The sequence below is a fragment of the Periplaneta americana genome, chromosome 5, assembly GCF_040183065.1.
Source record: "Periplaneta americana isolate PAMFEO1 chromosome 5, P.americana_PAMFEO1_priV1, whole genome shotgun sequence".
NCBI lineage: Eukaryota > Metazoa > Arthropoda > Insecta > Blattodea > Blattidae > Periplaneta > Periplaneta americana.
This window is the reverse complement of record NC_091121.1, coordinates 81,878,046-81,892,675: the sequence shown is the minus strand read 5'-3', so window position 1 is coordinate 81,892,675 and position 14,630 is coordinate 81,878,046. Positions and strand designations below refer to the sequence as shown.

At 36.2% G+C, this 14,630-nt stretch overlaps 1 long non-coding RNA gene across 1 annotated transcript in view; it reads right to left on the bottom strand.

Moving 5' to 3' along the window:
- The window catches only part of LOC138699892 (uncharacterized), a 561,221-nt gene that overhangs the window by 76,797 nt on the left and 469,794 nt on the right, over positions 1-14,630 (bottom strand). The gene's annotated exons all lie outside the window — the stretch shown is intronic.

The window sequence follows — 14,630 nt, the reverse complement described above, 5'->3', positions numbered from 1 at the left end:
TAACGTGAAAATTAGGATTTTTTTTTTCAAATTAGTGAAAACACTAAGGCCCGGTTGCAGAAACGCAAATCAAATCAGTCCCTGATCGCCAATCAGTTAATGTCTGATTTATTTGATTGTTCATTGCGTTGCACAAAAGTGAATGTCCAATCAACTTGTATCAATTTATTAATTGCTGATTTGAGAAAGAAATACATTTGACAACAGGGCTATTTAACAACCACAACCAATTTGATGCTCTTTAAAAGTCGCAAAACGAATGCATCAAGTGGGCGGTGACTAGGAAAACAAGTGAATGTTCAAGTGAATGTTTTGCTTTTTTGTTGCTTTTTGTAGAAAAGAAACAGGCGGATTCTATTTGTATATAAACTAAAATATAGTGAAAAAAATGAAGCCAAAAAAAAAAAACGTGAGGGGGCTTCTGTTGTGGGATTTGCTAGGGGAGTCGACAAGAAATTGGAATATGCATAGCCTCCATAACCCTAAATAATTCCATTTCCCATCTCTCTGTTTACAAATGGAGCTCGTAACCTACTCATTAAAAATATTGTTTTGTCATGTGTAGAACCCTGCCAACGGGCTACAACATTCCGGAATTTCAATGATAGTGTAGACTATATATTGCCTGTATAGTCACAGAAAAGAAACATTTTCTATTTCGATAAAGTTCGGCATCATTTCAACCAGGTGACTGGATGGGGATGTGAGCAGTCTATACAACCAATATTAGGCTACTCTTGGAAATCCTGACATGGGTGAAAATTCTCCCTGGACTTCAAATCGTTCCTTGTTTGAAGTTTGGGGATTTATGAGACCCTGCCATAACAAAGCAATTTCATACGTAACATTCCTAACTACTCAGCAAATAGTTGATTTGTGGACCCTAACAAGATAACCCAAGACCGCCTGAAAAATTCCAACAGCATAAAATCTCAGCATTATTGGAACTTGGTTCATAGGAGAAAGTGAAAGTTTTCGATTTGTCTGTCAGCGTATATTTGTTTCAATTTTTGAAAGTAACAAAACACACGAATCCTTACTTAACCTAAATCTTTGCTCAAATTCTCTGTCATTATACATAAAAACAATTCGGGTGGTATTCATAGACATTTCGCAGCACGCGCTACGAACGTACTAAGCTAGACCCGGCTATCCACTGGTTACTAGTACAGAATTCAAATCATATCCTATCGCTAACACTGGTTTATGAATACGAAAAACGCTGATAATCCACCGAAAGCCCGCGCTAAAAATGTCTATGAATACGGCCCTTAATGTCTATCACGGAAACGCCTTCTTCTTAATGATATTTTTTTTTCATTCTAAAATTTCTTCATCAGAGGAATCCATTATGTCGAAAACAATATTGTTACGCTATAACTATTTACTATATACATTACAGTAACTGCATTATAAACAGAACAACATAAATAGCCTACTTGATCGATGATCAGTGACTTAACCAGCAAAAATCTTTTGATCAAATCTGATGGAAGACTGATCTCCGATCAAACACTGATTGTTCTTTCTGCAACAGAAATAGAACTGATGACCAATCAATCCCTCCTTGATTGCCAATCACATTTTGATCGGTGTTTCTGCAACCGGGCCTTAGGACTGAAGTTTCAGTTACAATTAATGAAAAAATAAAACTGATGTAACTTTGTGAACAAGATGTAATTAACATTACAGTTTATTGTTTTACGAATCAGTAATTCTGGGCGTTAATAATGAAATAAAGAGTAATAAGCTCTGTAAACCACATTCCAATCACATGTTACAGGTACTGTTCAAAATGTTCACCATCAGCGTGCGTGCAGCTTTCACATCTTCTAGTCCAATTATGACGTAGTCTGGCCAGTAGTTCTTCACTGTTCCGAATCTCTTCCGCGGCCTGGATCATGTCTGAGAACTCACGATTTGTGAACTCTGGCATCTCGTGGTTTTGAAATAAACTAAACTGTATCGCTGTACGTCCAACTGCACACTAATGCAATGTAAACATCACAACAGCCGATCAATTGCAAGTACTAGGCAAACTGTCTGCCGTCCGGACAGCGATGCCAGATTTTTAGACCTTCTGTACGTGACCCGACAATCGATGTTTCCAATGTTCTTTCAATCGATTAATTCGAAATCTGTGAATTTTCTAATTAAAATACTGCTGCAACGTGAACATAATAAACGTTCTGTTCGTTGTTATACAAGAAATTAAATAGTATTTTAAACAGTATTCGTAAAATTCGCGATCGAAATGTCGGCATAAAAGCATTACGATTACAGAGATTAGTTTCTTCGCCTTTACTTCGAGCAGATCAAAAATTAAACATAATTAATTATTCAATATGACCCTCACTTATTTTATTTAATGCTATCGACACCCTTGGATAAGATGCCTAAAATATTTTTAAAGGATACTGATATGCTCCTGAAATCATCTTTGAAACAAATTTTAGATCTGCCGCATGACACACCAGATCACATGATATATAGTTCCCCTAAAGTTAAAGGCTTTGGATTATTTCGAGCTACGTGGAAAGCTTACATTCAACGACATAATAATTGCCTTACTTGCAAATCATCAATAACTGACATGTTAATGCATCAAGAGGTCTAGAAGCCGAGCCTAATTACTGTCTTAATAAATTAGGCACAAAAAAGAGAACAATTACTTATGGAGACTAAAAAAATAACTAGTACAACGCTGAGAAATATATTAAGAGACGAGGAATACAAAAAATTGCGCAAACTCAAGCTGAAAGGCAGAGGTGTGGCATTATTTCAGGAATACACGCCAGCTAACCGTTGGATAAAAACAATTGATGGTCTCTCTGTATCCGAGTGGATGGAGACAATTAAAATGATAGGACAAGTGTCAAACGTGCGTGCCATGCAGGTCGGTCTCAGGATGGCTCCCAGTGCAAATATTGCACTGAGATAGAAACCTTACCCCACATCCTGGGATTCTGCCAACATGGAACTCTCATCCGGAATACTAGACACCACGCAATACGATAATTTATTGCCAAAAGTCCTTCCTTCTACGAAGTTCACCAAGAAGTCCACTGCCTTGCAAAAGATGGAAGTTCTCGGCGAGTTGATATCATTGCCATTGATAGAGGAAATGACAGAGCAATTATCATCGATTCCACTGTGCGCTTTTAAACTGCAATAGAACAACCTGTAGCAGTACATGAAGAAAAGAAGGCCATTTATGATCCTACAATTCAATACTTTAGGGATTATTATCATATACAAGGACAGATTGAAGTATTTGTACTATTGTTCGAAGCAAGGGGAACAATTCCTAAATTCTCAGTTGAATGTTTAAGTCTTTTGGAATTCCTTTAAAAATTTTCAAAATTATTGCTATATACGTAATGAAATATTCTGTTCACATTTTACGTAATCACTTGTACACCTAAATGTCTTTATATTCTATCTGATTACTAACAATTATTGAATAACAATACTTTCCCAAGGGTAGCTTCCATTTGAAAATAATAATCATAAATACTGATAACACAAATGTTTATTTTTATTTTTATTTGTTTGGTATCCTGTGTCTTTTGGCAACCCTTACTGAAGGGCAGCTACCCTTGTGGGATTTATGTATTCTTCAAAAACCTCGCAAAAACGAGCAAATGGTATTATACTTTTTTGTTCGTTATATTTCAAGGAATCACATCCTATAATTAATGTACTATCTTACCTTCCACCCTGTATAGCTACTATTGGTTATCTACCCAACTTCTACTGCTGCTACAGACAATTCCATTTCAAAATTTAAAACTCCTTTTTTCCAATCGAAAGCAAGAACGAAACAGTGCAATAAACGTATTAATAGTGTAGATACGAGAAATAACTTCTCACCATGTAGTGGAGAAACTATTAACAGTTTTGACTGTCACAAATCCTTTATAATTCGCGTTTGAAAACAGGAAAAATTTTGGAGGTTCATTAAAAACCAGGTACATTCTGGAACAGATTTTAGCCGGGGACACAATAATCGCATTTCTGTTTTCTTGTGAAAAATGAATCAGCAATACCTTATTTAGATATTGAGAAAGTTTCAATTCTCTGTGACGCTCGAGAGCACAAAAATTACGCGATATATAAATGGCTGCACCCTAGAATTTTAATTCCATGCAAATTTCACAAGCTGTTTTCTTACCCTTTTTTCAGCACATTTCGTCACGTTCGAAGTGTGAAGGCTCTTACAATGTTGATGTTAGAAACAAAAAATTTTTACTGGTTGCTTTATATACTGTGGATAACAAAATATAGCGTTAGTTTCATGATTAAACGAATACTTTTTGAAATAAAAAATTAAATATTTGCAGTGCCAATAGAAAATGTTTATTTTTAGATATGCAGTGGTTATAAAAAATCCCCCCTTTGTATATAGACATAGGGAAACCAACGTTTATTATTTAATTAAATATGCCACTGGTATTGCAAAAAAATCAGACATTTTACTGAAAAAATGAGCGATATATTCCATTTTTAAAAATGGAGATATGCAAATTTTTAACACAGTCTTCTTAATAACTCGTAAACTAATTGACTCGACACAGAAATTAAACTCGTCACATTATTATTTATCACACAGTGATTATGTATACAAAAATCAAGGACGTAGCTTGAAAAAATATAGAAAATGTAAGTTTCACCCATCACCTCCCTTTTAATCTAAGAAGCACATTCGAATTTCTTCCTACAACCGCTTTTGTTAACATTGAGTACTAGTCGTATTGACATAAAGTAAAGTGAAGTCGTAAACAATTCTAAACACAATAAACAATTCAGGCACCACTTCATTTTTAATAGCCGAATTTCTCTACTCCTGATTATTACAATAAATAAAACGCATTAAGATACTTACTCGTGATTAAAGTTTGGAATTAAGAAATGAAAAAAAAAAACATAAATGTAAGCACAAACCTAAATTGAAACAAATCATGACTTCGTGCTTTACGAGTGTCTACACATTACGATGATGAATGGCTGTAATCATTGTAACTATTTCAAATAAAAAAAATTATCCTTGTTTCTGATAAAATACATATTTTTCTTTCCTAATGAAGTACTTGCTACCAAATTCTTCTATTAGGGGACTGATATCCATGCACGCAGCTTTGTTTTGTTTTCGTATGTTCACTGAATAGCAGACCTGGACTGATGCCCCCGATCTATACTGCATACATACCTACACTGTTGCGGGTCGCTGGGAGTCTTTAGGTAAGCACACGCAGGACTCATAACGTAATTATTGGCTGACGTTCCTGATGTTGCGTTCTACATCACCACCGTTAATTATAATTGATATTCAGGGAGTAGGTATTTTTTTCCATACATAAATAGGCCTACATTAGAGAACTACCGACGATCGAGAAACAATTGAATTAATTTTAAAAGAATTTTATTGATAATGGTGGCAAAAATCGGAACTACATTTCATGCCACACATCCCGAACGTTATCACAAGTATTCATTATACTGCTACTGCTACTGCTGCTGTTGCTGTTATTATTATTATTATTATTATTATTATTCGTTACACTGCGCAAAGGCAGAAAGCAGTTTAAATTAAATGTTGAACCACAGTATATATACACCACATGTCTTTTGTTTATATTAATATAAAGGTAAACATTAAACTCAAAATCATTGAAATACATTACATCTGCAACCAAATTTGTCCTAATCAACGACCTGTATCTTTATTTATTATTCAAACATAACAGGATCACCAACGTCTAATCAATGAGCAACTGAACAGAAGTGAGTGATTAATGTGTACTATATTTCCAACTAAAATTCTAAATCGCCTACACAAAAAGATCATTTTTTTTCTTTTTTCTTTCCTTTTGCACTGAGGAGGGACCCGAAGGCTTACACTGCAGCCTGAGGCTTATTGTGCTTACCACTCCTATTCTTGTGAATGACTGGGTAGCCGAACGGCCGCGCTTTTGTACATGCACAGCAAGCCGCACCGTGAATTTAACCTGGATGATGATATGTGAATTAATGATGACAAAATGAGTCCGCGGTCCAACGCCCAAAGTTACCAAGCAATTTTGTTTCAATTGGTTCAGGGAAAATCCCAGAAAATGCCCGATCAGGTAACTTGTCCCAATCAGGATTTGAACCCGGGCCGGCTCGTTCATGGTCATACATCCTAACAATTACTGCATAGCGATTGACAGAAATATCACCTTATAATTTAATAGCTTTAAATACTTGGAGTGTACTATAAGCAGTAACATGAGCTGCTGCCAGGAAGTCAAGAAAGAAAAATGGTTTATTTAGACGACGCTTGCAAAAGCAGAGGTTATATCAGCGTCACCGGTGTGCCGGAATTTTGTTCCGCAGGAGAGTCCTTTTACATGCCAATAAATCTACTGACATGAGCCTGTCGCATTTAAACACACTTCAATTCCATCGACTTCGGCCAGCATCGAACCCGCAACCTCGCTATGTTTAATGTTTACCTTTATATTAATATAAACAAAAGACATGTGGTGTATATATACTGTGGTTCAACATTTAATTTAAACTGTTTTCTGCCTTTGCGCAGTGTAACGAATAATAATAATAATAATAATAATAATAATAATAATAATAGCCAGCGCTATACCAACTACGCTACCGAGCGCGAAGGAAGTCAAAAAGAGGATAGTAGGCCTAATGGCAAACGAAGCTTTTAATAGAAAAATGTCCATCTCCTGCGGACCTCTGGAAAAAGGAATACGGAAGAGACCAGTGAAGTGCTTTGTATGGAGTGTGGCATTGTATGGGACAGAAATATGGACATTACGACGAAGTGAAGAGAAGCGAACAGAAGCATTTAAAATATGGCTGTGGAGAAGAATGGAACGTGTGAAGTGGACAGACAGAATAAGAAATGAAGTTGTGTTGGAAAGAGTGGGCGAAGAAAGAATGATGCTGAAACTGATCAGGAAGAGGAAAACTAATTAATTGGGTTACTGGCTGAGAAGAAAGTGCCTAATGAAGGAATGGTGAACGGGAGAAGAGTTAGGGGCACAAGAAGATATTGATGTAGGCAGCATTAAGATATATGGATCATGAAGAGACAAAGAGGAAGCCAGAAAACGGGAAAGATTGGAGAAAGCTGAGTTTTCAGTGAAAGATCTACCCTTGGGCAGAATACTGAATGAACGAATGAATGTATGAATGAATGAATGAGTTCTCCGCTGTGGCTAGAGACTAAAATTTCCGGCTACTATTTCAGTGCGTTTGGATTCGATTCGCGGCAGCAAAGCTGAAAATTATCCCACTTTATACTGTCCTGGATATGTTCTTCGCCTTGTGTTGTCATAAAGAGTGGTCTCGCGCAACGCTGACCACATTATTAGAGAGTTCCGCTGCTTATCAATGCTCATTTCGGTTAATGAGACATATGCATGATATTCGAATAAATTCTCCGAGAATCTACTCCTGAGTAAACTCCCTTGCTAGGTTAAGTGAATACTCTAGTTAAGACGGAAAGTCGTTAGCCAAGTATTCGTTTACATCGTCGAGTAATTACTTTTGTTTAGATGGTTTTGAATAAATAAACAAAGTTCTAACTATGTAAATAAAGTTTGAAGGTTTTGAATATGTAAACAAAGTTCTAACTATGTAAATAAGTTTTGAACGTTAACAATTATCTGTACCATTTATATCAATTGTTTCTGCAACACCTCTATTTTCATTCCATTCTCTTAAATCGACATACTGAGCTATAATCACATGAGCCGTTCAGAGCAGAAGTGGTATAAGTCAAAAATGGGTAATGAAGGTTAAAGTAATCTTTAAGCCCGGTTCAGACGGTGCGTGTTTCTGTGATGGATTTCAAGGTGGCTCCGTGGATGGCTAGCTTGCTGGATTTCGAGGGTAGGTTCCTTGCTATTTTTCGTGATGGTTTGCAGGCTGGAAACCAAAGATGATCATATAATATCACCACTGAAACCATGTCGCCATGTTCGTTGTTTTCCAACTAAATCTGTTTTTTCTATATTCTTTAGTTTTTAAGAAACAACAATTAAATATCGGACTTTAGCTGTTTTGCACTTATGGCTTAATTACTTTATTACGACATTTACTACTGTTAATGTAGGACTTCAGTTGTTTTCCACTCACGGTTTAGTTTCTTTTTGACCATGAGTGTTGGCAACAGATGAAGCAGCAGATGATTTTCCAATTTGATCTGTGAAAAGAGCCAGCTCCGTGTGAACAACTACCATCACCGTAGGCAACACGGGAGCCAGCCAGTCAGCACGCAGGCGACCCATCCGCGCAGCCACCTTGGAATCCATCACAGAAACAGGCTTTACTTTACTTTTATAGGCGTTTCCACTTTCAGCGGTTGTCTTTTATTCCCCTTTTTCATTGTTGTCGGTCATTCCAACATCCATTTTCCAACCCTCTAGCCTCCATGGCCTCAGCAACTCCTCTCCGTGTAAGTCGAGGTCGTCCCTTTCTTCTCCTCCCTTGGGGTGACTAATTAAAAATTTTTTTAGGCCATCGTTCCTCGGGTATCCTCTGAACATGTCCAAACCACTGAAGCCTTTGACTTTCCAAACTGTCGATCACATCTTCTTGTATGTTCCACTTTTCCAAAATCGTGTCATTTCTGACCCTCTGGTGACGAGATATGCATAAACTCCTTCTTAGTCCATCCATTTCCATAGATCTAACACAGTCCTTTTGTCTTTCTGAGAGAGTCCAGCTCTCCCCTCCATAAGTCAAGATACTCTCTACAATTGCATCAAGTATCATTTTCTTTGTCTCCATTCCAACCTCTGTCGTCCACGTCGCAGGGGGCGGGTAACGGGAAGTAGAGGATTGCTTGTTGGGGTGAAGTACGGTGGAGACTTCGTGTGCTCCAGGCCGCTACTGTAGCCGTGAAGGCCCAACAAGAACCACGAAAACCGGCAGAAGAAGCTCTGGTCTGGTCCTCCAAGTAGGGGGTTAGGCAAACGGTTGGCACCCCTTTACTGTAAAGTAACTCTCGCTACGTTTCCCCAGAATAATAATAATAATAATAATAATAATAATAATAATATTAATAATAATAATAATAATTGGCCTAATGAAGTTAAAGTAATCATTCTGTAAAATACAGCGCAAACTACCAATTAATATTCAATTTATTTAAACTATTAGTAGACAGTGGATAGCAAGAAGGACATATAAATTGCTACTTTGCGCTGTATTTTACAGAATTTTTACTTTAATCCTCATTACCCAATTTTGACTTACACCACTTTTGCTCTGAACGGCTCACATTTGAAGTAGTCCCACCTTGCTCAATATACTTTCCTACGTCGTAATACTCTAATAAAATCTGTCATTTTCTTCAGTTTCAAACTTTACTCTTCAGACATGTGATACCAACAAAGGAGACTTAAAAATTGTACAGAAACTGTTCTGCGAAAATTGAATACTCGACACGTATTACACACGAAATTTTCATTCCTCAATGAGCAGCGAGACGAGTTACACGTGATTGACCGCGAGCCAGCTAACTTAGAAAATGCAGTAGTAGCAAGCCGTTTCATAGTGAGTAATAAGTGGGGTGAAGAACCTGCTGAGAATTCGAGTGTTTGTTATTTACACTTATCTTGACCATCGGAGGTTGAGGAAAAAAACTGCCCTCGTACATCGAAATAAATTAATAAATTTTGTTGAAATTCTACGCTTGTCTGTTGCTTACTCCGAATGAAACATTACAAATAAATTAACTTGAATGATTGGATATAACTTGCTTATTAAGAAAACGATGTTATAGGAACTGTAAGAAGAGCAAATGATTCGGAAAAAACATTATCCAAGAGAGGAATAACCATTCGAAAGAAGACAATAAATGAAGCGTCGGCTGGAACAACGTTGTAAGTTACACAATTTTCATTCGAAGTGTTTCCGTGTAATAATATTGTATGTCATGTTACTTTGCTATACTCCTTGGCTTGCAACTCTCCATCAATACAGTACGTGAAATTTGTCCACTCAAAAGTTGTACGTGTACACATTCTTGCAGTTCCTGTAAATTTTACCAAATGTAACTTATAACGTTGTTCCAGCCGACGCTTCAAATAACTTAATAGTGTGACAGCGCGTGTTTAACATAAAATTACCATACCAAGATTAAAATTCGTAACATTCACGTGATGATGTCAGAGAACGTTATACCCACCCCTGATTTCGACTACGAAACCGTTAAATACCTCCCACATATCTCGACTATTATTTGCCCTGCCTAAGCAAAAATTAGCGGTTTTAGTCAGACACTCTGTAGCTATCATCAGGTAGTAGGCCTATATCTCACATAAGGATATGTTTCGGTGGAAGAACAATTGAGGAGCGTTTTTTCAAAAGTCGCTAAACGCCAAAATGTTCAAAATTGAGTTTTTGGTGGTTTTATGTTAACATTTATTTTATGCGTATTCCTGTAAAATCAGTTTTAGTAAAAGTCGACAAACGCTGTTGTTGTAAGGCATTGCGAAACTCGATATTCGTCTCTTCATTAGTTAAAGCATAAGTCGATAAACGCCAACCACATTAAAAAAGGACAGAATATTTTTGTAAAATTCATACTTGGATTAAGACAATGCTTTATTTTATGCAACAGGCCACAGTTCGATAGCAATCTATATTTAGAGCAACAGTGTACATGTAGACCTAACAGATATATAACTCAATTTAATTAAATATGTTTAAATTTGTTTAGATCCAAATTACATTAGAACAACAGTATGAAGCAGAATATTAATATTTATGTGCCAGGCATGTAAATAGAAAGATCCAACATTTATGTTACGCGTATTCCTGTAAAATCAGTTTTAGCAAAAGTCGACAAACGCTGTTGTTGTAAGGCATTGAAAACTGCGATCTTTTGCGAAACTCTATATTCGTCTTTTCATTACTTAAAGCAGAAGTCGATAAACGCCAACCACATTAAAAAAGAACAGAATAGTTTTGTAAAATTCATACTTGGATTAAAACAATGCTTTATTTTATGCAACAGACCACAATTCGATAGCAATCTATATTTAGAGCAACAATGTGCATGTAGACTTAACAGATATATAACTCAATTTAATTAAATATATTTAAATTTGTTTAGATTCAAATTACATTAGAACAATACGAAACAGAATATTAATATTTATGTGCCAGGTGTGTAGAAAGATCTTGGCTCACGATACGATTCCTCTTGAACTCAATCAATCAGCTTTTGTCTTGCTCTGCGGGATTAATTTTATTATCGCTGATTGTCAAGTCATTCTGAACAGCTGTGTCTCCGCTTCTAAACGATTGCAGTGAGAGCATAGTATTGTAAACTACCATAATATGGAGTCTGCTCCTAGTGATTCTAAAAATTGTACAACTGTTGTCGGTAATGTAGGCGGTAGGAAGTCTAGATCAAAGGTAAATACATCTATAAAGACTACAAAGAAAAGCAAGAGCTCTCATATTGTGTGCTCATATCGGCTTCCTGGTATACCCAACAATCCAAAAGCTTTGGGGGGAAAGGAGTGCAGAGTAGCTGAGTCTTCGGTGGAATAGAAAAAATCTGCCAAAAAAGGAAAAAATTCTGTCTCCTGCAGAGTACTATGAAATTCTGAGTGAACATGATACTGTCAAAATATTGAATAAAGACTGGGAAGTAAAGGATATAAAATCTAATATACAAAAAAAAAAAAAAAAATGTCTTGAAGCCTAAGATGTCCTTCAAAATTAAAGCCCGAGTGATGACATACAGAAAATCAAACAAGAAAGTGCTCTTGTCAGTGGCGGACACCTACACTGGAGATCCCATTGAAGTTGAAGTAATGAAAAAGAAGACCTGTAGCCGGGAAATAAGGAATGCAGCTACTTTCCTAAGAAGAATATGGTCAGTCAGAAGAAGAAGAAGAAGAAGAAGAAGAAGAAGAAGAAGAAGAAGAAGAAGAAGGTTGTCCTCAACCTGATGAAGTATTTTAGAATATCAGAATGTGCTAAAGCTTTCTATAAAGACACTACTGCGAATTCATGTTAAATTTTATTGAATGTTCGTAATATTTTGTGCACAAATTTAATTTTGTTTAAGTGTGGGTATTTCAGGTTATTTCGGCAAACTTGGACTTACCCTTTTTCTATATTAGTGATTCAATATTATTATCAATAATGAATGAATAGAGTTTTTGTGTTCCCCCCCCCCCAAAAAACTGTAATATTATTGTATTTTGTATTTTGTTCTTTGTTGAAAATAAAATGTAACAATTACAAGTTAATACAACACAAATGCATTTAAAATATGATAAAATCACATATAAACAAAAAATAAAATATCAAAAAATTAACTAAAAAAAGATTTAAAAAAGCTCAGGTTTAAATGTCAACAAAATATGTGTTGTTTTCATATCTTGGCGTTTAGCGACTTTTTAAAAAGCTGTGAACTTTACATTTTTTTTTTTCATTTTATAATCTAAATTTGAAAACATCAATTATGTAACACAATTACTGTTTTATTAAATAATATGATATAAAAAATGTTTATATAATCTGAAGTTTGACTAGTCAGCAATGTATACAATGGAACTGGCCACCCTACCCCATTATCGCCTGGCGTAGTAGCCTCATGAGTGATGCCTTATTGGTGTCACTTATGAGATTCAAACCTGTCTTCCAACGTTGACTATAAAACAAACACGTCATAGGCCCCGCACATAAGCCTTAATTAAAACACATGTTAAGCATAAATGCCTGTTATTATTCGGTTGAGAAGCTTTTATCATCCAGTCTGCTGTCAAAAAATCTGAATGTTAGAATTTATAAAACAGTTATATTACCGGTTGTTCTATATGGTTGTGAAACTTGGACTCTCACCTTGAGAGAGGAACATAGGTTAAGGAACTTTGAGAATAAGGTTCTTAGGAAAATATTTGGGGCTAAGAGGGATGAAGTTACAGAAGAATGGAGAAAGTTACACAACACAGAACTGCACCCATTGTATTCTTCACCTGACATAGTTGGGATCATTAAATCCAGACGTTTGAGATGGACGGGGCATGTAGCATGTCTGGGCGAATCCAGAAATGCATATAGTATGTTAGTTGGGAGGCCGGAGGGAAAAAGACCTTTGGGGAGGCCGAGACGTAGATGGGAAAATAATATTAAAATGGATTTGAGAGAGGTGGGATATGATAGCAGAGACTGGATTAATCTTGCTCAGGATAGGGACCAATGGCGGGCTTATGTGAGGGCGGCATTGAACCTCCGGGTTCCTCAAAAGCGAGTAAGTTAAGCAAATGATTAACATTATGTCTAACGAATGAAAAAGATACACGTGACGATAGCAAAAAGTCTTATTTACAGTTACCACAACCACAAATAACATAATCGCTCGGTACCTTACTAAGGAAAAATAACGGTATGCCACCAAGGATTGCGTGCATTTTATTTTTCTCGACGACTCTCCCTCTTAAGATAGCTGATGAACGTCGAGTATTCTGATAATTACAATAGTACAAATTATGGGTTACGTATGTCTATTGTCATAACGTCACGTACTAACTTATTCCAAGGATAAAACTTGCAGCCTTTATGACAAACAAGTGATAACTGACTTGCAATAACTCGTCAAATGACGACGACCAATTGTTTAACTGTTTAGATTCTTCTTTAAAAATAATAATTATCTTTTCTTTTATTGTCGCTAGCAATAGCATTAAAGTTGCTCAATTTATTACGCAATTCTTGTCTGTCTAGCGGAGAGGGTTTAAAATGTCCGCTATAAAGTAAGAAATAAAGCAAATGGTAAAATGTCTAAGGAAGGAAGAAAGAAAGGAAGAAATGCAATAAGTAGGGACCGGATTTTTATGTAATATCAAGGTGTGAAATATATATATGTGTGTGTGTGTAAGAAAAATAAGCTGATTATGTACCAAAATATGTAAAATCATGAAAATATTTAATGTCAATATCTTACAGGTATAGGAAAGGTAAGACTCTCCAGTTGTGATTTCATAGATCACCCGACTTTTTTTACCGCACAGTTGACACATTACTATTTTTCCATCTGTAGTCAAAGCTTCGTCCATTGCAATCTATGATTTTATTTTTGTCGTTAGGGTTGAAGATATAGGGACAGTTTTAGTTTGTTAAAACCAGTAGATACTGAAACTAGAGAACTGAGTGAAATGAATGACACCAGAGTACTGCAAGCACTATTTCGTTTTACTGGATTAGGAGAAAATAAGAGGAGATGTGGGACACATGAATTTTAGCTGGTCCCTGTAAGAAACAAGTACCTACTAAAACCAGCTATAGGTATTTACAAACTGTTGTTTGAAAAGTGACATTCCTGTATCATTCAGAAGGGTAGGATTATTCCAGCCAAGGACCATACTTTCTAATTGCTCGGAAAATCCCATTTCCATATAGGTCTACTAAATTTAAAATAAAGAGATCAAGCAATAACCTGAAAGTCTCATGTCAGACATGACATGGGTTTTCCCTGGAAGGATTAGGAAGAGGGTGGGCAAGGTTGCAAATTGCATGGGAACGGCTTGTTAAGACGTGTGCAGAACAATTATAGTTCGAGACAAATCATGTCGTCCTCGTCCAATCCACCGCATGAA